This window comes from Xyrauchen texanus, chromosome 46 (genome assembly GCF_025860055.1).
Source record: "Xyrauchen texanus isolate HMW12.3.18 chromosome 46, RBS_HiC_50CHRs, whole genome shotgun sequence".
NCBI lineage: Eukaryota > Metazoa > Chordata > Actinopteri > Cypriniformes > Catostomidae > Xyrauchen > Xyrauchen texanus.
Genome location: NC_068321.1, coordinates 9,650,665 through 9,672,290, shown reverse-complemented (window position 1 = coordinate 9,672,290; position 21,626 = coordinate 9,650,665). Strand labels below are relative to the sequence as shown.

General features: G+C 40.1%; 1 long non-coding RNA gene across 1 annotated transcript; it reads right to left on the bottom strand.

Moving 5' to 3' along the window:
• Positions 1–13,114: 13,114 nt before the first annotated feature.
• Positions 13,115–18,082, bottom strand: LOC127638283 (uncharacterized). The gene is made up of 3 exons (XR_007969853.1): positions 17,995–18,082; positions 17,777–17,908; positions 13,115–14,821 (listed from the first exon to the last, which is right to left on the bottom strand). It is a non-coding gene; the product is annotated as an uncharacterized LOC127638283 (long non-coding RNA).
• Positions 18,083–21,626: the final 3,544 nt, after the last annotated feature.

Below are 21,626 nucleotides of genomic sequence, written 5' to 3'. Positions count from 1 at the left end.
TCACGGGAACCCATTGTTAACGCCGTCGCGCCAAGCATCCACTGCATGAGCCCCGGGGTGGGGGGACCCGGGGAGCCCTTGTGAGTGGGGAAATAATATTTGGCCGGCAAGAGTGCGGGCCAGTGTGTGTGTAATACATAAGCACATTGTGGGAAGGGAACGACAGAGGCGGTGCCGGTCTGTGTGGAATGAGTCCCATCAGTGCAGCTCACCAGGGGAGCTGTAGCGTATTAAACCGCTAGTAGTTTTGCCTGCAGGGCGGGCACTTCCAGATTGTAAAATCTGACAAAGGTGGAGGGGAAGCCCAGCCTGCTGCCACACATATGTCGTGAATGGAAATCCCGCTGGACCATGCTCACGATGAGGCCATGCCTCTAGTGGAGTGAGCCCTAATGCCCAACGGGCATGGCAGGTCTTTTGACGCCATATGCGGCAGCAATAGCGTCCATTATCCATCTAGACAGTGTCTGTTTCGAGGCGGCGAGACCTTTGGTGCGCCCTCGAACGAAACGAAAAGCTGCTCAGAGCGCCTGAAAGAGGTGGAGCGCGCAGTATACAATCTCAGTGCTCTGACTGGGCAAAGGAGATTGGCGTCGCGTTCAGCTATCGGATGCTGGCAGCGCCGATAGGGAAATGACCTGTGCTCTGAAAGGAGTACCGATCACCTTGGGAACATAGCCGTGTCTAGGCTTTAAAATGACCTTGGAGTCACTTGGTCCAAACTCAAGACACATGGCGCTGACAGACAGCGCGTGAAGGTCTCCCACACGTTTGACTGATGACAGGGCAGTCAGAAAAACGGTTTTGAGTGAAAGGTATTTCAAATCCACGGATTGAAGCGGTTCGAAAGGGGGGCTTTCATAGTTTCGAGAACTATAGAAAGATCCCAGATAGGAACCCGATGGGGGCGCTGGGGTTCATCCTTCTAGCTCCCCTGAGGAAGCGGATGATCAGCTCGTTTTTTCCCAGTGAAGCGGGCGGTTGGGCCAGTCCTGGGCCAGCTGCGTCCTCGCTGAGAAAAATATTGGGCAGTGAGAGTTCTCTTCTGACGCAAAGAGGTCTATCTCTGCTCTGCCGAATATGCGCCATAACTTCTGGACTGTTTGAGCGTGCAGGGACCATTCCCCTGGGGAATATTGTCTCTGGACAGTCTGTCTGGGCCGCCGTTCAGGTGGCCTGGCACGCGCGTCGCCCTCAGCGAGCGCAGGTGGCACTGGGACCAACTCAGTATGCGTTTCGTCAGATGGAAGAGGTTCCTGGATCTGACACCGCCCTGACGGTTTAGGTAGGATACCACAGATCTGTTGTCCGAACGGACCAGGACGTGGTGACCCTGAATGACCGGGAGAAGCGCACATGCGCGTACTCGACCGCTATCATTTCCAGACAATTTATGTGAAGGAGCTTTTCCTGAACTGACCATAGGCCAAAAAACCGGAGAGCCCTCGCGAGACCGCGCCCCAACCCGTGTTGGACGCTGCCTGTCGAGATGACTTTTCGGCGAGATACAGCTCCCATCGTCACTCCCCGCTGATACCATTCGGCCACTGTCCAGGGCTGCAGAGCTGAAATACAGGTCTGAGTCACCTTGATCGGCTGGCGGCCTGTGGCCCAAGCCCGGCGAGACGCCGGGTGTTTAGCCAATGCTGAAGCGGGCGATGCGCAGTAAACCCAGCTGAAGTACTGCTGCGGCTGAGGCCATGTAACCTAGCACTCTCTGAAATTTTTTCAGAGGCGTGAGGCTGTTCATCTGAAAGGACGCTGCTAGTCGCTGAACACGGCGCGCGGCTGTGTAGATAAGCGAGCCGCCATTGCCACGGAGTCTAGTTCTATTCCAAGGAAGGAAATTGCCTGACTGGGCTGTAGTGAGCTCTTGGTCCAATTGACTGCAAGACCCAAACTGTTCAGATGGCTGAGGAGAACTGTTCTGTGAGACAGAAGCTCCGTATGTGACTGTGCCATAATCAGCCAGTCGTCCAAATAGTTCAGAATTCGCAAGCCCTGACTCAGCAGGGGTGCGAGCGCCGCGATCCATGCACTTCGTGAAAGTACGGGTGCTAAAGACAGGCCGAACGGAAGGACGGTGTATTGATAAACCTGGCCGTCGGCGTAATCTCAAGAATGGCCTGTGACGGGATTTATCTGAATCTGAAAATAGGCATCTTTCAGATCGAGAGAGAAAACCAGTCCCCTGGCGCGTATGCGCGAGGAGTTTCCTGATTGTAAGCATTTTGAACGGTCTTTTGCAAGCACCTTGTTCAAAACCCTGAGATCTAATATTGGTCTGAGGCCGCCGTCTTTCTTGGGAACAAGAAAATAACGGCTGTAAAACCCCGACTCGCTCAGCTAAGGCGGCACTTTCTCTATGGCCCTTTTGCACAGAAGGTTTGTTATTTCTGAACGAAGCATGCAGGCTGCTTCCGTGTTCACAATAGTTTCGAGCCGCGCCTGAAGCGGGAGGGCGGCGATCGAACTGTAGCAAATAGCCCTGTTTTATTGTGCTTAACACCCATTTGGATATCCTGGGATAGCTTCCCACGCTTTGAAGCGTAACGCTAGAGGGTGAATGGCCAAATCGCTCTGATTGCCGCACACAGCAGCTGAACAGAATGTGTGAGCGCGCTTACTGTGCTTATGCATGACTGCTCGCAGACAGCAGGGACAGGCTGTTCTGTGAGTGACTTCCGATTGAGGTGAATGGGGAAAGAGTCACATCTGTTAAGTGATGCGCGAGCATAGTCACGGGCACGGACTTACATACAGAGAAGTGTTTGCTGGCCGTGTGACAGAGCCGGCAGAGAATGGGCGCACGACGTATTCGCGGAGCGCGCTTATTGACTCTAACACTCGAGCGGGCTGTGTCCGCTTTATGTGAGTGGGCTCTGATCGGACACGGGAAGTGTAATGCTTGTGTGTAGAGGTGAACACTGGATTGTGGGCACATTTTCTACACAAGGCTGGTCGTGTGACAGAGCGGCCAGAGAAGGGGCGCCGCGACGGATTCGTGGGCGCGTTTATTGACTCTAACACTCGAGCGGGCTGTGTCCGCTTTATGTGAGTGGGCTCTGATAGGAACACGGAAGTGTAATGCTTGTGTGTAGGGGTGAACACTGGATTGTGGGCACATTTTCTACACATAAGGCATGTTTGCTCTTTACAAGATTTCTTTGGGTCGCCGTGAAAACGGCGTTTGAGTGCAGGCAAGCGGGCAGTATCACCGGCTTGTTGGCTGCTGAATCCACCACTGTAGTAGCCTGAGAGAAGGGGACTGACAGAGGGCGAAGCTTTGACGGCTGTCCGGCTGCGGCGGGACTGAGCCGTCGTTTTCTCAACAAAGCTAGGAGGACTTCGGTTGCTCAGGTTTCAACGCAATCTTAGGCCGAGGCCCGCGGCGGTCTGCGGCGGCTGTCTGAGCGCGACCTAGGGCGGCCGCCCTGTCGACGCTGAAAAGTCTGGCTTTGCTGAGCTGGGCGCTGTGAAGAGGCTCGTGCAGGAGGCTGGTCACGTGGGCGGCCTGCAGAGGAGCTAGCGCGACGAGGCAGGAAGAGATTCATGGCTTGGGTGGCTTTCTGGACTTCCGTGAAACGGTCAACAATGCCACTCACCGCGAAACCGAAGAGACCGGACGGAGAGAGCGGCGAGTTGTCCGTCGGGCTCCTTAGATCTGAAACAGCCTCTGGGTGTCTGCCTTTCTCATCCCATTCTCGAAGGAGGTCCGCTTGGAGGATCTGTAAGACGGCCATGGAATGCAGAGCAGATGCGGCTTGGCCGGCGGCGGCATAGGCGCGGCCAACACAGGCGGAAGTAGTTCTGCAGGCCTAGACGGGAGCACCGGTTTAGACCGCCATCTCGTGGAGGGCGGGCAAAGGTGTGCTGCTACCGAATCCTCTGGATTCCTGGGCCGAGGAGGAGGCTTGGGAGCCTGACCACTCCTCGCTGTCCGAGCCATGATGGAACAGCAACCCTTATCCTCCGCCTCGTCATCCCAGATGGCAGCAGTGCGGCCGCCGGGCGGCAACTGCGCGGCCCCGGGGCGGGAGGGTGAAAGCGAGACTCGAGGGAGAGGCTCCGGCGAGGCAGTCGCTTCTAACACCGGTTCCGCAGCCTTTGGGAGCGGCGCTCTTATTGCGCTGGCGAACGAAGGCGGTGCGGCGGCTTCGGTTTTGCATGCTTGGAGTCGAGCCCGCAGGGTCGACATCGGAAGCTCCTCGCAGAGGTCGCATCCGCCGTCAGCGAGGGTGAGCTCTGCATGTTCCCGTCCCAGGCAGAGAGCGCAGATGAGGTGGCGGACTCCGGTGCTGAGAGGAGCGCGGCATGAGCCGCAGGAAGTGCGAGGCATCTTTAAAAAGACGCTCAATACTCTTTTTGTGAAGTTCGCTGAGGAACTTAGCTTGCTCTAAAAAAGGATACGTCGCCGGATGGTGTAGCTCGCAGGATGGCTGAAGGTGGCGAAGACGGCCGACTTCTTCGAGCGCTGTCCAAGCTTGCTAGATGCCCCTCGAACAGCGACGCGGCTTCCAGTTCAGAGATGCGAAGAGCTTCGCTGAAGAGATGAAAATCAGGGTTCCAGCCTACGAACTACGCTTATATGCACTCTGGCCACGCCCATTTTGGCGGGCTTTGATGCAGTAAGCGCGTGACGCTTCTCATTGGACGCGAAGTTCGCCCAAGTTCATCTATAGGCTGCAGCAGTTGCCGCAGAGCAACCAATGAGCTCGGTAGCTAGCCCGCTCAAGGTCTGCAGTTGCTGCACTGCGTTGACAAATGATACAAAATTAAGGATAATTTTTTGGCTTCAATATCTCAGAAAAGATGAATCTTTCCCGTAGCGTAAGCTAGCTTACGCAATACGAGAGAACCTCTCGTAAGAGAACTATAAATAGTATAATATGTAGGCATGTAGAGAGAGCAGGTCAATCAAGAGCAAAGAGCCAATCATAACAGTGGGAGTTTACTGTCAAGTCTTAAAGGAGAAGCAGCACTAAAACTAAGTTACTGACACAGGGTCAGATTGAGGGTGGAAATTTATCATGTTTTACAAATATATTACTGTTTTTCGTACAAAAACTTTACTAGTTTTATAACTGAACCTCAAGGAACATATTTAAATAATAACAAATGACATTTAAAACATGAATTATATATTTAAATGTTTATCTGTTTGTATTTAAGTGACAGCTGAAGGGCCCCATAACGAGTATTTTTTGAGGGAGAAACATGTGAATGACTTATGTGGATAGTAATTTGTACTGGATTGCTTTTTAAGTAACTTACCCAACACTGGTATATGACACAATTAAAAGGAACAGATGTAGATGTATATTGAATGCCAATGTTAATAGTGTAAATATCAGTATGGAAGTTCATAAGTAGTAAACTGTAAAAATGTCTTGTTAGGAAACTTACAAGAAATAAAAATGTGCTTCATGTTGTAACATTTAAAATAACTGGTTTTATTCAAGTCAAAAAGTATTTAACATGACTAAATCGACCTGAATACATTATGTTACACTAACAAAACTCCTTTTAAGGATTAGATTGTTACCAGTCGCAGGTTACCATTTTAAACAATGTACAACATCTATAGTATTATGCCTGTTTGTATGATGTTGATGCACACTACATAGACTGATAATGCCATGTAGTTCAATTACATTAGTATGATAGTAGTTTAATGACAGTGGTAGTATTTGGCTGAACAGTGGTTCCACGAGTTTGAAATGGATTTTCTTAATTAACGTAACTGTTATCTCAACACAAATGTTTTGTGTAGAAACAACCTATTTGAATTGGGCAAACCCAACAAAATTAGACATGTCAGTGTAACTCAAATAAATCTGTTTTATTTCTTTATGTTCTAACAAGTGAAAGTGAATGTTAGCATACTAGTTGGAAGCAAAGCATAGTTTAGTTTAGTTATTTACAGTGTGAAGAATTTACATATTTCCATTGATCATGGTAAATATGGTATCTACGCCCCTGGGTAGGATGGCACTAGTAGTACAATGTACAAATGGGTAACCTTTACTGTTTACTTAAAGGAGATATTTGTACTTGATCTAAAACTAAACAAATTGTCTGTGTAACCTTATGTATTGAAGTTGTTTCAGTGATGTTATATAATATTTTTGACTTCAATTAAACCATTTGTTTTTACCACATTGTAGGTTAACAGTTGTCATTATAGATTGTAAAATGTTTTATGAAGTAACCTAAAAAATGTGCTACATGTCCTTCTTATCTAAATTAAATGGTTTTATTCCATTCAAAAATGTTGGTTAAACTGACTTAACTCGACAAATTAAGTGGGTTGGATTAGGTAGAAATAGATAATCTCTCCCTCTTCTCTCTCTCTCTTTTTCTGTCATACACATACACGATCAAATTGATCAATAGTCATGTTTTAAACAGATTTCCCTGTGTAGCCTACATCTCAATGTCACCCCTTACACTGAAATACGTTCAGTCATGAATCATGACAGCTCTAAGATTGTAGTCTACATGATTGATGTGTCTTCGAACCACGGAGTTGCAACTGTCGCTGAATGACAAACACCATCACCAACTGTCCTCCAGGATATAGGACATTGTTATGGAAGCACGCGGGGAACTGGCCATATCCGCGCGCACAGAGACTCCTCACACTCAGGTGGGCAATAAGGAGTTTTGATAGACGCGTGCACTCGAGGTTACCCCGAGGAACATTTTCCCAACTCTCCGACAGAAAACCAATAGAAAGGCGTTTTCTCGACGTAATGAATCGAGCCCCTCACCCCTCCAGCTCTCCCACATAACGGACCCAAACGCGAGTTGTAGGCATTCGACATTTAGCCGTTGACCACATTTCCCGCGCTTGCGAGCTCTCGCTACGAACGAATCTCGGGTTTCAGCACATGGACAGCTCCCCTCGGACTGACCTACATTAAATGCTGTAGAGATGGAGTCCCTGGCGTGATTTGAAGGGGGAAGCCCTATGTAAGCAGAGCAAGAGCGGTGTGTATACATAATGCACCCCTGCAGTCTCAAATACGATCCATTTCTCCTGGTGATCGGATAGTGACGGACTTCTAACATAATCTCGCCGAGCGATGATGCTCGTGTTACGGCGCGTTCTTGCTCGCCGTCCCCTTCATTCGCGAAAGAAGCCGCAGAACGGATGCTTGGTCACTTGGTTTGGAGCCTCCACGCATCAAGACCCTTTTGAGACATTATCAGAACCACGATTAAAGTTTCAACGATGTAAATCGATAACGGTAGGTTTTAGCCTTTGGTGACGAGCGCTTCCTTCATTTGTGCTTCTTCCACAAATAATGTACCAATTATTGGCTTAATGAATGTTTGTCGTGTTATTTTGGTAATTGCATTACAAAAATGAGAGCTAATCACAAGCTGTCACGATGATGCATCGCGTTTCATGTTTTAAGTAGCTGATCCCTTTAATCAGAACACCCGACTTCAACCAATAGCTCCCATAGGCCTGCAAAACAAGTGAAAAAGCGTGACATGTCTTCCATTATCAAATGTAGAAGAAGCCTTTATTACAATGCTAATATAGTATTGTGCTATTGGGGAAATGTTATTATTCCCTGATCAGTTCAGGGTAAACACATTTTGTTTTGAGATGGCAGTCGCTTAAAAAAGAAAATCAAAATAACACGAAATGGTTCCATCGCCATGTTTCTTAAAGAGTCCATTCTCGGTGAAGCGTTTAGATGCTTTCGTGTTGGCTTGAAAATGTTGCTAATGTGTGGTTCGATCTGAGTTCAGTACTAAACTTTCGATGTGATTGTATCAGAGGACCAGATGTGCCTCTGATAGTGGCTCCAACAAAACTTTGATATTCTCTTCCATTGTAGGTCCATTGTAGCTCGTTGGGCACGTGGTCAAAAAAACTAATCAAAATGAGAGTTTAGGCATGCATGATATAAATGAAAAAATGAACCCATAATAATACTTTAGATATATAATTTGTAATAATTGTTCTGTATCTAGATGATAAAATTTTATCATGCATTGCAGGTTGAGGATATTCTGCACAATGTTTTCAGCTAGTAATAAGATTACATGATTTGAAACTCTTGAAACATATCTGAGGTCTCTAGTAGAGCTATTACAAACATTTTAATACTGCTGTATATTTAAAAACTTTGCATTTTATTTCTTTATACATCTGGTAACACTTTATAACGACATACATTAAGAAATATTATAAAATGTGTAACAGATCTGTAGTTAATGTACATGGGGAAAGTTAATGGGGAAAGTTGTCAAAAGGGTTAGTTCTTATAATGTTTTGAGTCAAAATTCAAATCGTATATACATGTCAAATTTCTTAAATTACACTCTCAGGAGAAAAAAAAAGGTACCGGTTAAGTTACAAAGCTGTCATTGGGGTGGTACCCTTGCTTTGTGTAGCCTACATATACTGTAATTGTAACCTTGTTATGGAGTCAAAAAGGTATATATATATATATATATATATTTATTTATTTTTAAATATTTTTTATTTTATTTTACTCACTCTTTCTTTGTTCAGTGTACTAACATTTCAGTGCTCTTTTAACATACTTAGTAGCATGACACACGCAAGCCTTTAACAGGGAAGCTTAATGCATGCTACAGTATGCAGTCTATTAGACAACAACACTTTGCTTTAATGGCAATAGAATCGAGGTCCACAGCTGTGCGCATGCAGACCTGGTGCACAAAACACGATGACAGTAACAATTAACAGATAATTGTTTTGATCATGAAAGGGTAATTTTAATTAGAAAATTTACTTAAGACTCCACAAAACAAGAAGTTCCTTAATGTAACCAGAAAATCAACAATAAAATGGTGTAAATAAACTTTCAGACAGTGAAACTATACAAGTTCACTAATTGTTTAAGCCCAGTGCATGCTGGGAACACCAGCTTTGAAAAGTGAAATGTGCTATAAGCGATTTTAGCAGTTCTACTTCCATAACTTGGACATTGAATTAGACACGCCCCTCTTTACAAAACCCAGAACTCTAAAGATAACAAAATTAGCTTTATTGAGACCGACATAGTGCAGAAACGGTTGTTAAAAACAACAGCTGCAAAATAGCTCCCTCAACTGACAACTGTTATGAGCAACATGGCATAAAAATGTCATTAACCCTCAATAATTCACTACAACTACAATACTATGAGACTGCCAAAAATGATTGACAGGTCGAAAGTGTCAGAGACCGCAGACACATTTTTGGTTGCTGTTTACAGAGTCTAGAGCTGTCACAGAGACCAGTGATAGTAAAAATAACAATCATAAATAATATTTACTTATAAGCTAAAACATTCAGAGACCAGTGATAGTAAAAATAACAATCATAAATAATATTTACTTATAAGCTAAAACATTCAGAGACCAGTGATAGTAAAAATAACAATCATAAATAATATTTACTTATAAGCTAGAACATTAATTTTTACATATTTTAATTGAGTACAAATGTAGAATTTACTTAATATTTTCAAGGACACGCTTAAATGTTCTCATTGAACGTAGATAGTACTTAATCTTTTCTGCTATATTTACTTCACCACAAAATCTTTTTTTTATTTTCAGTGTAGAGGTTAAAAAAATTCCAATTGAGGGTATCAACTCAGTGACGGCCCTTGTACCGTAACCGGTAACTTTTTTTGTAAAGTTCTAGGAGTGTAAATTCTATCTCCCAAACAAAAATTCCAATATCATCATATTTTTGTAACTGTTGGGTAGTCGAGTTAACCCAACACTTTATATACGTGTACAGTATACACACACACAAGCACACGCACACACACACACACATATATATATATATATATTTAAGTAATATCAAACGAGCAAGATTGTGATATAGCCCTACATCAGCACTGCTGTGATTCGGCCGCAGGTAGGTAATTACAGCAGTACTGATGTAGGGTCATATAGCATGATTGTGAGTGTGATATTGCTTCTATACAACAGTTCAATGAACAAGTATTGATTACGGTCATAAAAATGCATTTGTGCCTGGAATTACTTTATTATGCTACGGATCAGGATCTGCCATTGTTGGTTCAAAACAAATGATGTGTCCAAGCCTTCATTATTAATTCAAAAAGTTCACTTCAGAAATAGTATCACGGCTTGTGCTGTTTCTAACAAGTTATTGGATAAACAAGGATGGATTGATGAGTGTGTGTGTGTGTGGGCATGTTTATGTGATTTACGAGGAACATTTTTTAGGTTACAAACTGGTAATTACAAGGGTATTATGCTATATGTGGTTTATGAGTACATTATTTGTGTCCCCATTATTTAAATAGCTTAAAAACATATTAAACGATGTTTTATTGAAAATGTAAAAATGCATAAAGTTAGGTTTAGGGTTTGTGTTAGGTTTAGAGAATATAATCTATAGTTTGTACAGTATTAAAATCATTATGTCTATGGAAAGTCCACATAATGATAGGTAGACCAACGTGTGTGTGTGTGTGTTTGTGTGATAGAGAGAGAGAGAGAGAGAGAGAGAGAGAGAGAGAGATGGAGCGTGTGCAATCACCTGTTGCCACTCCCAAGCAGAGATGCTGTCAGCATTCTGTAGCTCAGCTTTCTCAGTGGAAAAATAACGTCCAAGCAGGGGTATTTCTCCCTATTCTGTGGTAGCCGTGCAAGAGTCAATCACTATAGAAACAGCTATGTCCTCCACCATTTTAAACAAAGTGTAGCCAATGTTGAAACACGGTAAGTGCCTCGACTTCTGTAATCAAACAGTCCGTTGTGTCTCTCAGCTGCAATGTGCCTTAATCCTGAAATTGTTCATTTAAAGCCATTTAAAACAATGTCCTAACTTAAGTAATGTAGTGGTAATACGAGCGATCACGGAGCACTGTTCTGTGTAAACAATGACTAACATATTCACTTTACATCACCAACTGGCTCATATTACACACAAAAATTATCTTTTGCCATCGCATGCTGGTTAACATATGTAATTTCAAAAATAATGACAGTAACTCCTAACAGATCGGCAGTGCTCTTACACTTTAGTTTAGAACAGCACGAACACAAGCGAAGTGATACACACACAGTGAAGCGTCCGAGTGCTGATGCTGTCACACCATCAGTGCTCATGGAATGTCTCTCGTCCAATCAGATTTGAGGACGGAACTAACTGTTGTATATATATGTATGTATATATATTAAGAAATTATTAACTACATAATTGTGCAATAATAATAATTATAATAAGTGCTTCAGAATTTTGCTAAAAAGACATTAAATAGCCTATTAAAAGACATTTAATGGCAGGTTTCCATTGTGACAACTTAACACACATAGTGACCAAAAAGGTAAACTTGTGTTAAATAAACTTTACTTTAAGTTAGCATTTTGCAATCTTGGTTAATGTTAATTTAAAATAAAAATATGCTTTTTTTTTTACATTACAAGCTGCAACAATTAACATTAGTTGATGCAATATAAACTAATATGAACAAGCAATGACAACTGTATATTGATAGCATTAAGCAAGATTAATAAAAGCATTTGTTTATTGTTCATTCATGAAAACTAATGCATGAACTAATTTTAATGAATAGAATCTTATTATAAAGTGTTACCTTTTTTGTGTTTTAAATACTTGACGGTATGTGCTTGTACAGAAACTAACAAAAAAATTGAAAGAGAAATATTGTCTGGAGTAAAAAATGTGACAACTATGTGTCAATCTTTGTTAATGTTATTTAGAATATGTATGATAAAGTGATTTTCTATTTGCATGAGTCATAAATTATTGCAAATAGCTTTCTTGGCCCACCCCAAAAAGGTTTACATCCTTCTGTCTCTCCTACCTTGTCCCACTTCTATTCTATTCAGACTTGCTGTCTGACTGACTTGTTAAGGGTATGCCTTATTTGGTTTAATATGAGTTGTCTTCTCTACTAGTTTCACCTAATCCCCCAGCCTGAGGTAATACTTCTTCGAAAAACTCTAGAGTTTGAGACACTAATGTTTTCCAGGTGCCTAGCCAACATCTATCCAGTCTGGGTAAATTAAACTTTCAACGCGATGCTTCGATGATTGAAGCCGGTGGTAAACGAGAGCTACAGACCATTCTGTTTATTGATGCCTGTCCGTATCAAGGTTGACAACTTCATCGCACCTTGACATGAAAAAAAGGCAAACACAGGCATTCTGAGCTTCGTGTAATGCTTACTCTGCTGAAAATCATGCTGTTTGTACAATAATACTCCCTTTCAACTTGACTCAGGGTTGTTATTAAATGTGAATGAAGCACTATGCACTCAGCTCACACATGCATACTATATGCAGGGCAATAGGAGTTGTGGGAATTTAAAGGGCCACCTTTCGAGAGCATGTCTTAATGTATATACAGTAAGAGACTCTTTCAAAAGAGCCATTATCAATGCATATTTTCATTTTTTTAAGTTTTTGCGGTTAATGGTGCTTTTGTTTGAGTATTGATTTAAGTCCTAAATTTAACATGTTAAATTGGATGCCAATTGGTGAAAAGCAGTCCCACCAAAAGTAGTTAGACACCTATATTTCCTGTCAATACAAGTTAAGCTCAATCAACTGCATTTGAGGCATAATGTTGATAACCACAAAAAATATTTTCGACAATCCTTATTTTCTTTAAAAATCAAAAGTATAAATCGAGATTTCAGTGAGGTATTTACAATGGAAGTGAATGGGGCCAATTTTGGAGGGTTTAAATACAGAAATGTGAAGCTTATAATTTTATAAAAGCACTTACATTAATTCTTCTGTTAAAACTCTTTTATTATTTGAGCTGTAAAGTTGGGTAAATATACATTTTTAAAGTCGTTTTACAGCGTTGCATCGTCATGGCAACTAAATTGTAAAATTAGCTATAACTTTACACACAAAAGGTTAGTAAGCTATTTTACCACATTAAAATCATGTTAACACGCATATTGTTTATGTCTTATGGCTAACATTTTGAAACGGTGAGTATTTTGATGTTTACAGATTGACCCCATTCACTTCCATTGTAAGTGCATCACTGCTAACCAGATATATATATATATATATATACTTGATTTAAAAAAAATGACAAACAAGTCAAAATTATTTTCAGTTTATTTAAATCACAGGCCACTGGTAAAAGTGTGAAGTTAACAGAGTATTTGATTTCATAACAGATCCAATATCTCCCTTCATTGATTTTAGATATGTGAATTTATCTGTTTTCTTTGCAGATTTGGTATGAGTGAAGCCGCCTCTGTCTAGCACAAACCAGAGCTCACATTTGAGAGAAGTAAAAGAGAAGGTTTTCTGCTTTTGCTGCATATCACACCATGAGCCAGCCACAGTGAGTGTACACATCCTACCTGTTTCCTAATAATTTTGAATTTAATGTGAGGAACACTGTGTTCATTCATTGTGCACAGGAGAGTGTGTTTCTTTGTTTTAGTGCGTTTATGCTCTAATAACATAAATTACGTCATTAACAATGTGTTGTTTAGGCTTTAGCAAACAAAATGTTGCTCCCTTTTTTCTTTTGTATACTTTTTTATCGTTATTTTGAGGTCTTCCACACAGAACACATTTTTGCATATGCCCTGTTTTGGCATTGTTTTTCCATGTAAACGTGTGCTAGACGGATGTCTTTGACTGCTGTATTTCGCTGCTTTTTCAGCATCTCGTGCCATTAGCGCATGGTTTTTAAGATCCCATGTCAGGTTAAAAGAACGTAATTTTTCTAGATTTTTTCTTTTTTTTTTTTTACACACGGATGCATTCTTTGTGAACGGCCCTTTTGGAATAATTTTTGCTTTGTCTGGGATTTTGGGTTCTTAGGTTGTGGTCGTGTATAAACACTAATTATAACTGTACAGTAATCCGATTTCAGATGACAAATCCATGTCTTCAGAAGCGATATGATAGGTGTGGGTGAGAAACGGATCACTATTTAAGTCCTTTTTACTATAAATCTCCACTTTCACATTCTTTGTGCATAACGCCACCTACTGGGAAGGGATGAGAATTTATAGTAAAAAAAGGACATCAATAATTATGTTTCTCACCCACAGTTAAATATAAAATTATTCAATGAAAATCAATGAAAGTCTTGTTTTAAAGCCATGGTCACAATTCACTTTCACTGTATAGAAAAGAGAAGCTATAAACATTTCCTTTCGTGTTCAGTGTAAGAAAGAAAGTCTTACTGGTTTTGAAAAACGTGAAGGCAAGTAAATGATGACAGACATTTTAAGAAAAGCTATTGTATGGCTTTAAAATATTTGGAATAAAGTGGACTACTTTTATGATTAATTTATTGTGCCTTTTTGGAGCTTGACTGCTTCTAAGAGAGCAGCTCGGACACTCTGCTACACTTTTCCTTTGGTGTTCTATGGAAAAAAGCAAGTTATATAGGTTTTGAAGAGCATTTGGTGAGAACCTGATGACAGAACTTTCCCTATTGGTTGAATTATCTCTTTAAGAGATCTTTCTTAACAAGCTTAAGCCAGCATATGAATGCTATAAATTGACTCGTCATCCTCAACAGCAGAACCCAGAGAGCATCTCACTCGAGGTCCATGTGTTTGCTCTGCAGCAGAAGGAATGTGATGTCGTAATTTATAGCCACACACTGCTCTGCAGTCAGCCGCTCAGCATGTCCTCAGATTCATGTGGAGCATGTGAGCTCTTGTCTGCCCTTTCCACATCATTCCAGTGTTCTATTCCAAGATCAGCAGCTGACTTGGCAGTCTTAGCGGAAGTCTTCTTGACTCTATTTTCGCCATGTGTTCCCACTGATTCACGATCAGGCCACCTTACCAAGCTTTACCAATACAAACAACAACAATAGTCAGGATAGATGCCATAGTTAATTTGACACAAATGAAAACAAGACTGCGGGGGATCAAACTACGGTTCGTTCAACATCTCATAAATCGTACTGTTGTGTACCTGGGTGTAGAAACACTTGCTCCAATGTACCATTAATGCAAAGTACCCTTGTTCTGTTCAAATAGTTCAAACATTTGGTTAAAATTAACCTTTATTATATACAGTGGCAAGAAAAAATATGTGAACCCTTTGGAATTAGCTGATTTTCTGCATTAATTGGTTATAACATGTGATCTCATCTTCATCAAAGTCACAAGTATAAACAAACACAATGTGCTTAAGCAAACAACACACAAACAATTGTAACCTTTTTTATGTCTTTATTAAACACATCCCATTAAACAGTCACAGCACTGTGGAAAAAGTAAGTGAACCTTTAGATACGTATAATAACTGGTCGACCCTCTTTTGGCAGCAATAAAATTAACCAAGTGTTTCTGGTAGCTGCGGATGAGACCAGCAGAACATTCAGAGGAATTTTGGACTATTCTTCCTTATGCCATGCTTCCACTTTGCCATATTCTGGTGTGAACGTCTCTCTTGAGATCCTTCCACGGCATCTTTATTGGGTTAAGATCGGGGGCTCTGTCTGGGCCACTTTTTCTTCTTTCTTTCCTTTCTTTCTTTTTTTTTTTAAGCCATTCTCTATTGAATTTACTTATTTAGATATTTAGAGTCATTGTCCTGCTGCATATCTACCTGTTCTGGCAAGCAGTCCAGGCCCTGAATCCGCAAAGCAGCCCCAAATCATGATGCTCCCTCCACCGTACTTCACCGTTGGGATGATGTTTACATGTATGTATGCAGTGCTATTTTTATACCATACATAGTTCTACATGTTCTTCCTAAATAATTCAACCTTAGTTTCATCAGTCCACAATACATTTTCCCAGTAGCATTGTGGTGTGTCAATGTGGTCTTTGACAAACTTCAGGCGTGCAGCTGTGGTTTTCTTCGTTGTGTCCTGCCATGGACACCATGCCTGTTTAATGTTTTCCGTATAGTAGACTCATGAACAGAGATGTTAACCAGTTCCAATGATGAAGTCTTTAGCTGTCACTCTGTGGTTCTTTTTTTTTTTTTACCACATTTATCATTCTGCTGTGTGCCCTTTGAGTCATCTTGGCTGGACGGCCACTTTTAGGGAAAGTATCCACAGTAATACATTTTCAAAATGTATAGACAATTTGTCTAACTGTGGACAGATGAATATCTAAGCTCTTCAAGATAAATTTGTAACCCATCTTTATTCATAGCAACAATTGTAGGCCTTCTGAGATCTCTTTTTTTTGACAGACAGGGTCCACATCAGCAGACACTTCTTGTGAATAGCACAAAATGTTTCAGTGCGTTGAGTGCGCATTGATGTTGTACATATCAGTGTCCATCCAAACATTAGCAGTGACCAGAAACCTTGAGACAATCCAACATTTTAAATGAACTGTTCAGGGCTGCATTTCCCAAAATCCTCATAAGCCTAAATGATCATAGAAATAATGTTTCGGCAGTGGTCTCTACGATCAACTTAAGCTTGCGATGCTTTTGGCGAAGTCAGCCCAGAACGTGTTTCACTGTAAAATTTAATGAGTGGTGATGGCGTAGTGGACTAAAGCACATAACTGGTAATCAGAAGGTCACTGGTTCGATCCCCACAGCCGCCACTATTGTGCCCTTGAGCAAGACACTTAATCCAGGTTGCTCCGGGGGGATTGTCCCTGTAATAATTGCACTGTAAGTCGCTTTGGATAAAAAGCGTCTGCCAAATGCATAAATGTAAATGTAAATGTAGTTAACCTTACTTCTATTTTTTTTAAGGCAATCGGTGTGCATGCTTTTTAAGTAAACATACGTATTTGGCTCAAGTAAACTGGACTTACTTTAAGGGAAGTGAACTACTTACAAGTAAACGGAACTCATCTGTGATTAAAGTATCGTTTGTTATTAAATTTTTCAATTTAAGTTATAGCACATCTTTTACAGTATAAGGGAAATTATAACTGGAATCTCAGATAGCCATATGGCACATTGGATTCTCCTCGTTGCTTCTTATTGCACATAAATCTGCACTTTTGTAAAGTACAATTGAGTAAAGAAGAATAGCTTAAATTTAACAGGCTCAAATTTCACCAGAGGTAACCCTAATACCCTCATGGGGACTTCACACAAATCATACCTATCACAGCTACTAAAAAAAAACAACAATAGTCATACTAATTAAAACTGTTTAAATGTTTTAAAAAACAATTATGTTTCTACATAAGTTCCCTTGTCTTGACAAAACATACATAATTTATTCAAGCACAAGGGCTTATGGGTATTCCACCCAGAGTCATTACTACTCGAAGCCCAAGTTTAAAGAACGTATATATTTGAGTTATGATTCCAAAATGTGACATTTCAAGTACTGTTTAATTAGGCCCACTTAAATATTTCTATTAATGGAAAATAAAGGGTATATTGATTAATGGCAACTTAATTAAAACTAGTAAGAATAGTATGTGGCCACAGGAAAATGACACAGGACCAACAAATACAAATGGGGTTCTTATTTTATTCCTTATAATTAGTTAGGAGTTTCTGTTTCTCTTCTGGCAGTTACAGGCAGAAAACTCACAATAACACAAAATACAGTGCCTCTGTATCTTTAAATCACACAGCAGATTGTTTCCCAAAAAATAAAGGAAAACGTAAAAGAAAGTACAACGTGTCACCTCTTTTTGGGTGCAATAATCAAAAAGACAATGCAAATACTGGAACACCAGTGACAATAATACGGTAGTGGTACTTTCTAGAAAGAAAACATAAAATCTTAGAACTGCATGAACAGTTAGGCTAAAATAACACTCACAAAATACACCTGAAATGACATAGTATGTATATTACTCACTTTTTCCCGTGTTTCTCACGTTACACACTGTTAAATCACTTCCTCAAGGCAAACAGGCCTCGTCTGTACATGCGGCGCGTCAGCTCAGCCACACTCACACATTCACGCAATCCTGCGTAAACATCCAACTCCCTATGGATACAGATCGACATTCGAGGCAATCTTCCAGAAAACAGCAAATATACACCATCATAACAGCGTTATACATAGGTCTATACCTGAATGATGACAAATTAGACTCGAACAGCAGTCATACACACATGGGCAGCCTAACTCTGCGACTTCCTCATCGCGCGTTCACGTTCATTTGTTCATGCGCATACGCAATGACGTCACCCGATGCCTCTTAAAGGACCCTTCAATACATATAGTACATATTCTACAGATATGTCTCTTATTCAAATTAAAAGCATAAAGGACCCTACCCAACACCTGGTTACAAGTAAAAAAAAATTAAGCTGAAGTTGAGTAAACAATTTTTTACAATTTAAGATAATTATTAGCATTTATCATCACAGCCTTGTTTTCGATGTCATACTGTATATGTATGGCTCTGACTGAGGGCTTTTAAATAAGAACCCTTCACACTGTTCAAGATGATCAACTCTTTACACTGGTATCATTTTATATATTGTATTTTGAAGAAGTGCTTGATGTGTGGCCTTCACAGACCGCTTCTGTATTCTGATGGCAGTAGTGTTGGTGTCCAGGGAAAGGACGGGAGGGAGGTTTTGGGAGGTTGGTAGTGAATGCAGAGTGGATTTCTTCAGCTGCTGTCTTTGTTCATCAGAGCTCGAGCACTGTGCATTCAGAGTGAGTCAGGGATAAGGGAGTAAGCGGTAGAAAATAACATGATACATTTCCCTCAATTACACACCTCAGGATAGATTGCAAGTACACCATAGAACTCCTTATATTAAATCAGACTGCTTTCCAAAACCACCATGTGGATCTCATGTATGTATGTATCATGTATTGACTATCTTGTGTAATGAGAAATGGATATATTTTACTGCATAAGTTGAGGTAACTCTACATATCAAGATATCCTTTCCTCTAAACTCTGATCATGTGTGAGTGCTGTACTGGATCAGTGGAGCACGGAAAAGCCTATTGGTTCAGATTCATGGATGCAATGAAATTTAAGCTCAATTGACATCATTTGTGGCATAATATTGATTAACACAAAAAAATTATTTCAACTTGTCCCTTCTTTTCTCCAAACAAATAAAAAATAAAATAAAAAAGAAGCTAAAATTGAGGTTACAGTGAAGCGCTTACAATGAAAGTGAATGGGGCCAGTCCGTAAACATTAAAATACTCACTGTTTCTAAATTATAGCCACAAGATGTAAACAATATGCGTGGTAGCCTGATTTTAGTGTGATAAAATCACTTACTAACCCTTTCTGTGTAAAACTATATCTTAGAAACAGAAAAAAAAAAAAAAAAAAACCTGTAGGGACACTTGCTAATAAATAAAATGAGTGTCATCTAAAATGCTTGTTAATAATTTTTTTAAACCCAAGACAGAAATATATGTTTCTATTTTTTATATTTTTTGCCAAGTATTCCAATCACAAAATGAAAAGCTGAGTCACCATAAACATTTTTTCTTTTACGAACATTCAGAGAATACATTTGGAGGATCTGGTTGTATATTTTGAAGCATGATGTTGTAATATAACTTGAAGATAAGCCAGTCTCAAACCTAACAAAGTCTTATAAATGAACATGTACCAATGATGTTAACACCTAATAGGCAGTGACCAGTTTAAGGTGGAGTATAAACTAAAGTGATTTTTTTTTAAATTTTAGCTATTTGTGTCTTTGAAAAATAAGATTGTCTGAAGTAATAACAATGATAATTGTTTAAAAAAAATTGTGTGGTGTAACCATCAAGTAAAAGGTATTAAAACCCTTTCCTTGCTCCTTGAATACATCAGAGTGTACGCAACTTATTTTCAAACATATGTTTGTACAAATTTCTTTTTTTTTCTTCGAGTCAAGAATATCAAGAGGTTTTCTCAAGATATTTCCAAATGACATGATCAAAATGTGCCTATATATAAAAATATAGATACAGTATGAAAACATGATGATTTTTATCATTATGATATAACGAATAACTATTATAGAAATTATTAGTATATGATGTTCTACTCATAATAATCTTTTTTGAAAGCAGATATTTCTGAATCTATCTGCAATGTAAAAATGTGCTAGACAGTTGTTTTTCACCATTGTGCCATGCTCTCGTTGTTTTTCAGAGTCTCACATTTTTAACACTGTGTCAAGTTAAAGGGGTCATGACATACAATAATTGTATTATTAAATATTATAATTCCACAATATTATATCTTCCACAAGGTCCATTGATAATGTTAGTAAAGTTTATTTTGCACCAAAACAGTCACAATTTTGTAATATATGATCATTCTCCACAGGCCTCTTGCTAAAATGCTCGGTTTTGGCCTCAGCGCCTCCTTAAAACTTCAATGTAAACACACACTGTTATGAATAGCTAACATTGTGCAGCCCATATTTAAACTCAATCAGAAGAGAATGAACAAGCTCCACAAACAGTTATGAATAGTTCTGTTTTCAATATCAAAAGGTCATTGTGACACCGGTAAGCAGTGAAAACCATGAGAGCATCACACACAGCAGAGATACGTTCAAAAATACGAAAAATATATAAATTACAAGCTCTAAAACTGCTCCAATGAGAAATCATTAATATCCATGATTTGTTTACTGTCTTTGAAGTTTTTCTGTAACACAAATCTCTAATTATTAAGAAAATGCATGAAGACGTGGTGCTGTTATTGAAAGTTAACATTTATAACTGTTATTAGTGGTATTGTGACCAACATTAATCTGATTTAAATTGGGATCCTCACAGAATAGCACTGAGATGAGTGACTGATGATGAGATATTGAGAGCACCTGGAGAGCCGCATGTTTGATTGACACAGAGAGCGCACATGTTAAAGAGAGTAAAGCTTAAAGCGCTCATGATCACTCAAACAGTCTCTATTGCTCAACACAACGTCTGATTGTCACGACTCCTGTTACATCACGTATACTCAGATTTGTATTTGCATGTTTATTTATTATTTAATTAATATTATACCCATTAGCAGCCTCTTTATCCTCTCCATGCTCACTGTGCACCGTGTCAGAATAACTACCGTAATGACTCTAGAAAATGGTCAACATAATATTTATACATGTGTAATTATTTATACACTTATACATTTTTAAAAAGAAACCTGCATATTCATCTGAATAACAGCATGTCTGAAAGATTAAATTGAAGGATATTACTTGAATACTGCTAACAATTCACCCTCCAGAGGCCACACTGTCATGCATCAAGAGCTGAGTAAGCACTCATTCATTAGAGTAGCAGTGTATGTGTGATTCCCTGCATTATGCAAAAAAAGATCGGCCCTGATTCTAGGCACAATCGGCGAATCGCAGATCACAGACTTCAGATGAAGATCGTCCGATTTAGATCGGTGGCCAATCGATCGGTGCACCCCAACTAATTACAGTACTGGTAATTGCATGCAGTTAAATCCTATGTATTTTAAAGCTGACGCTAACACCATGACTTTTAACACCAGGCATCTGTCTAACAAAATACTCTTCAAAACATTTGCGTTGGAACTTGGGTTTGATTCAAATAAATATATTCTTGGCCCAAAATATGCTGACACATTTTCCCACCATCATCTGTTTCATAATAAAGCATAGTTGCTTCCTACATTAACCTCAAAATACTGCTCAATGTCACCATGGCTCCTAAAATATTTCATTATGGTTACAGCAACAGGATCAAGTGA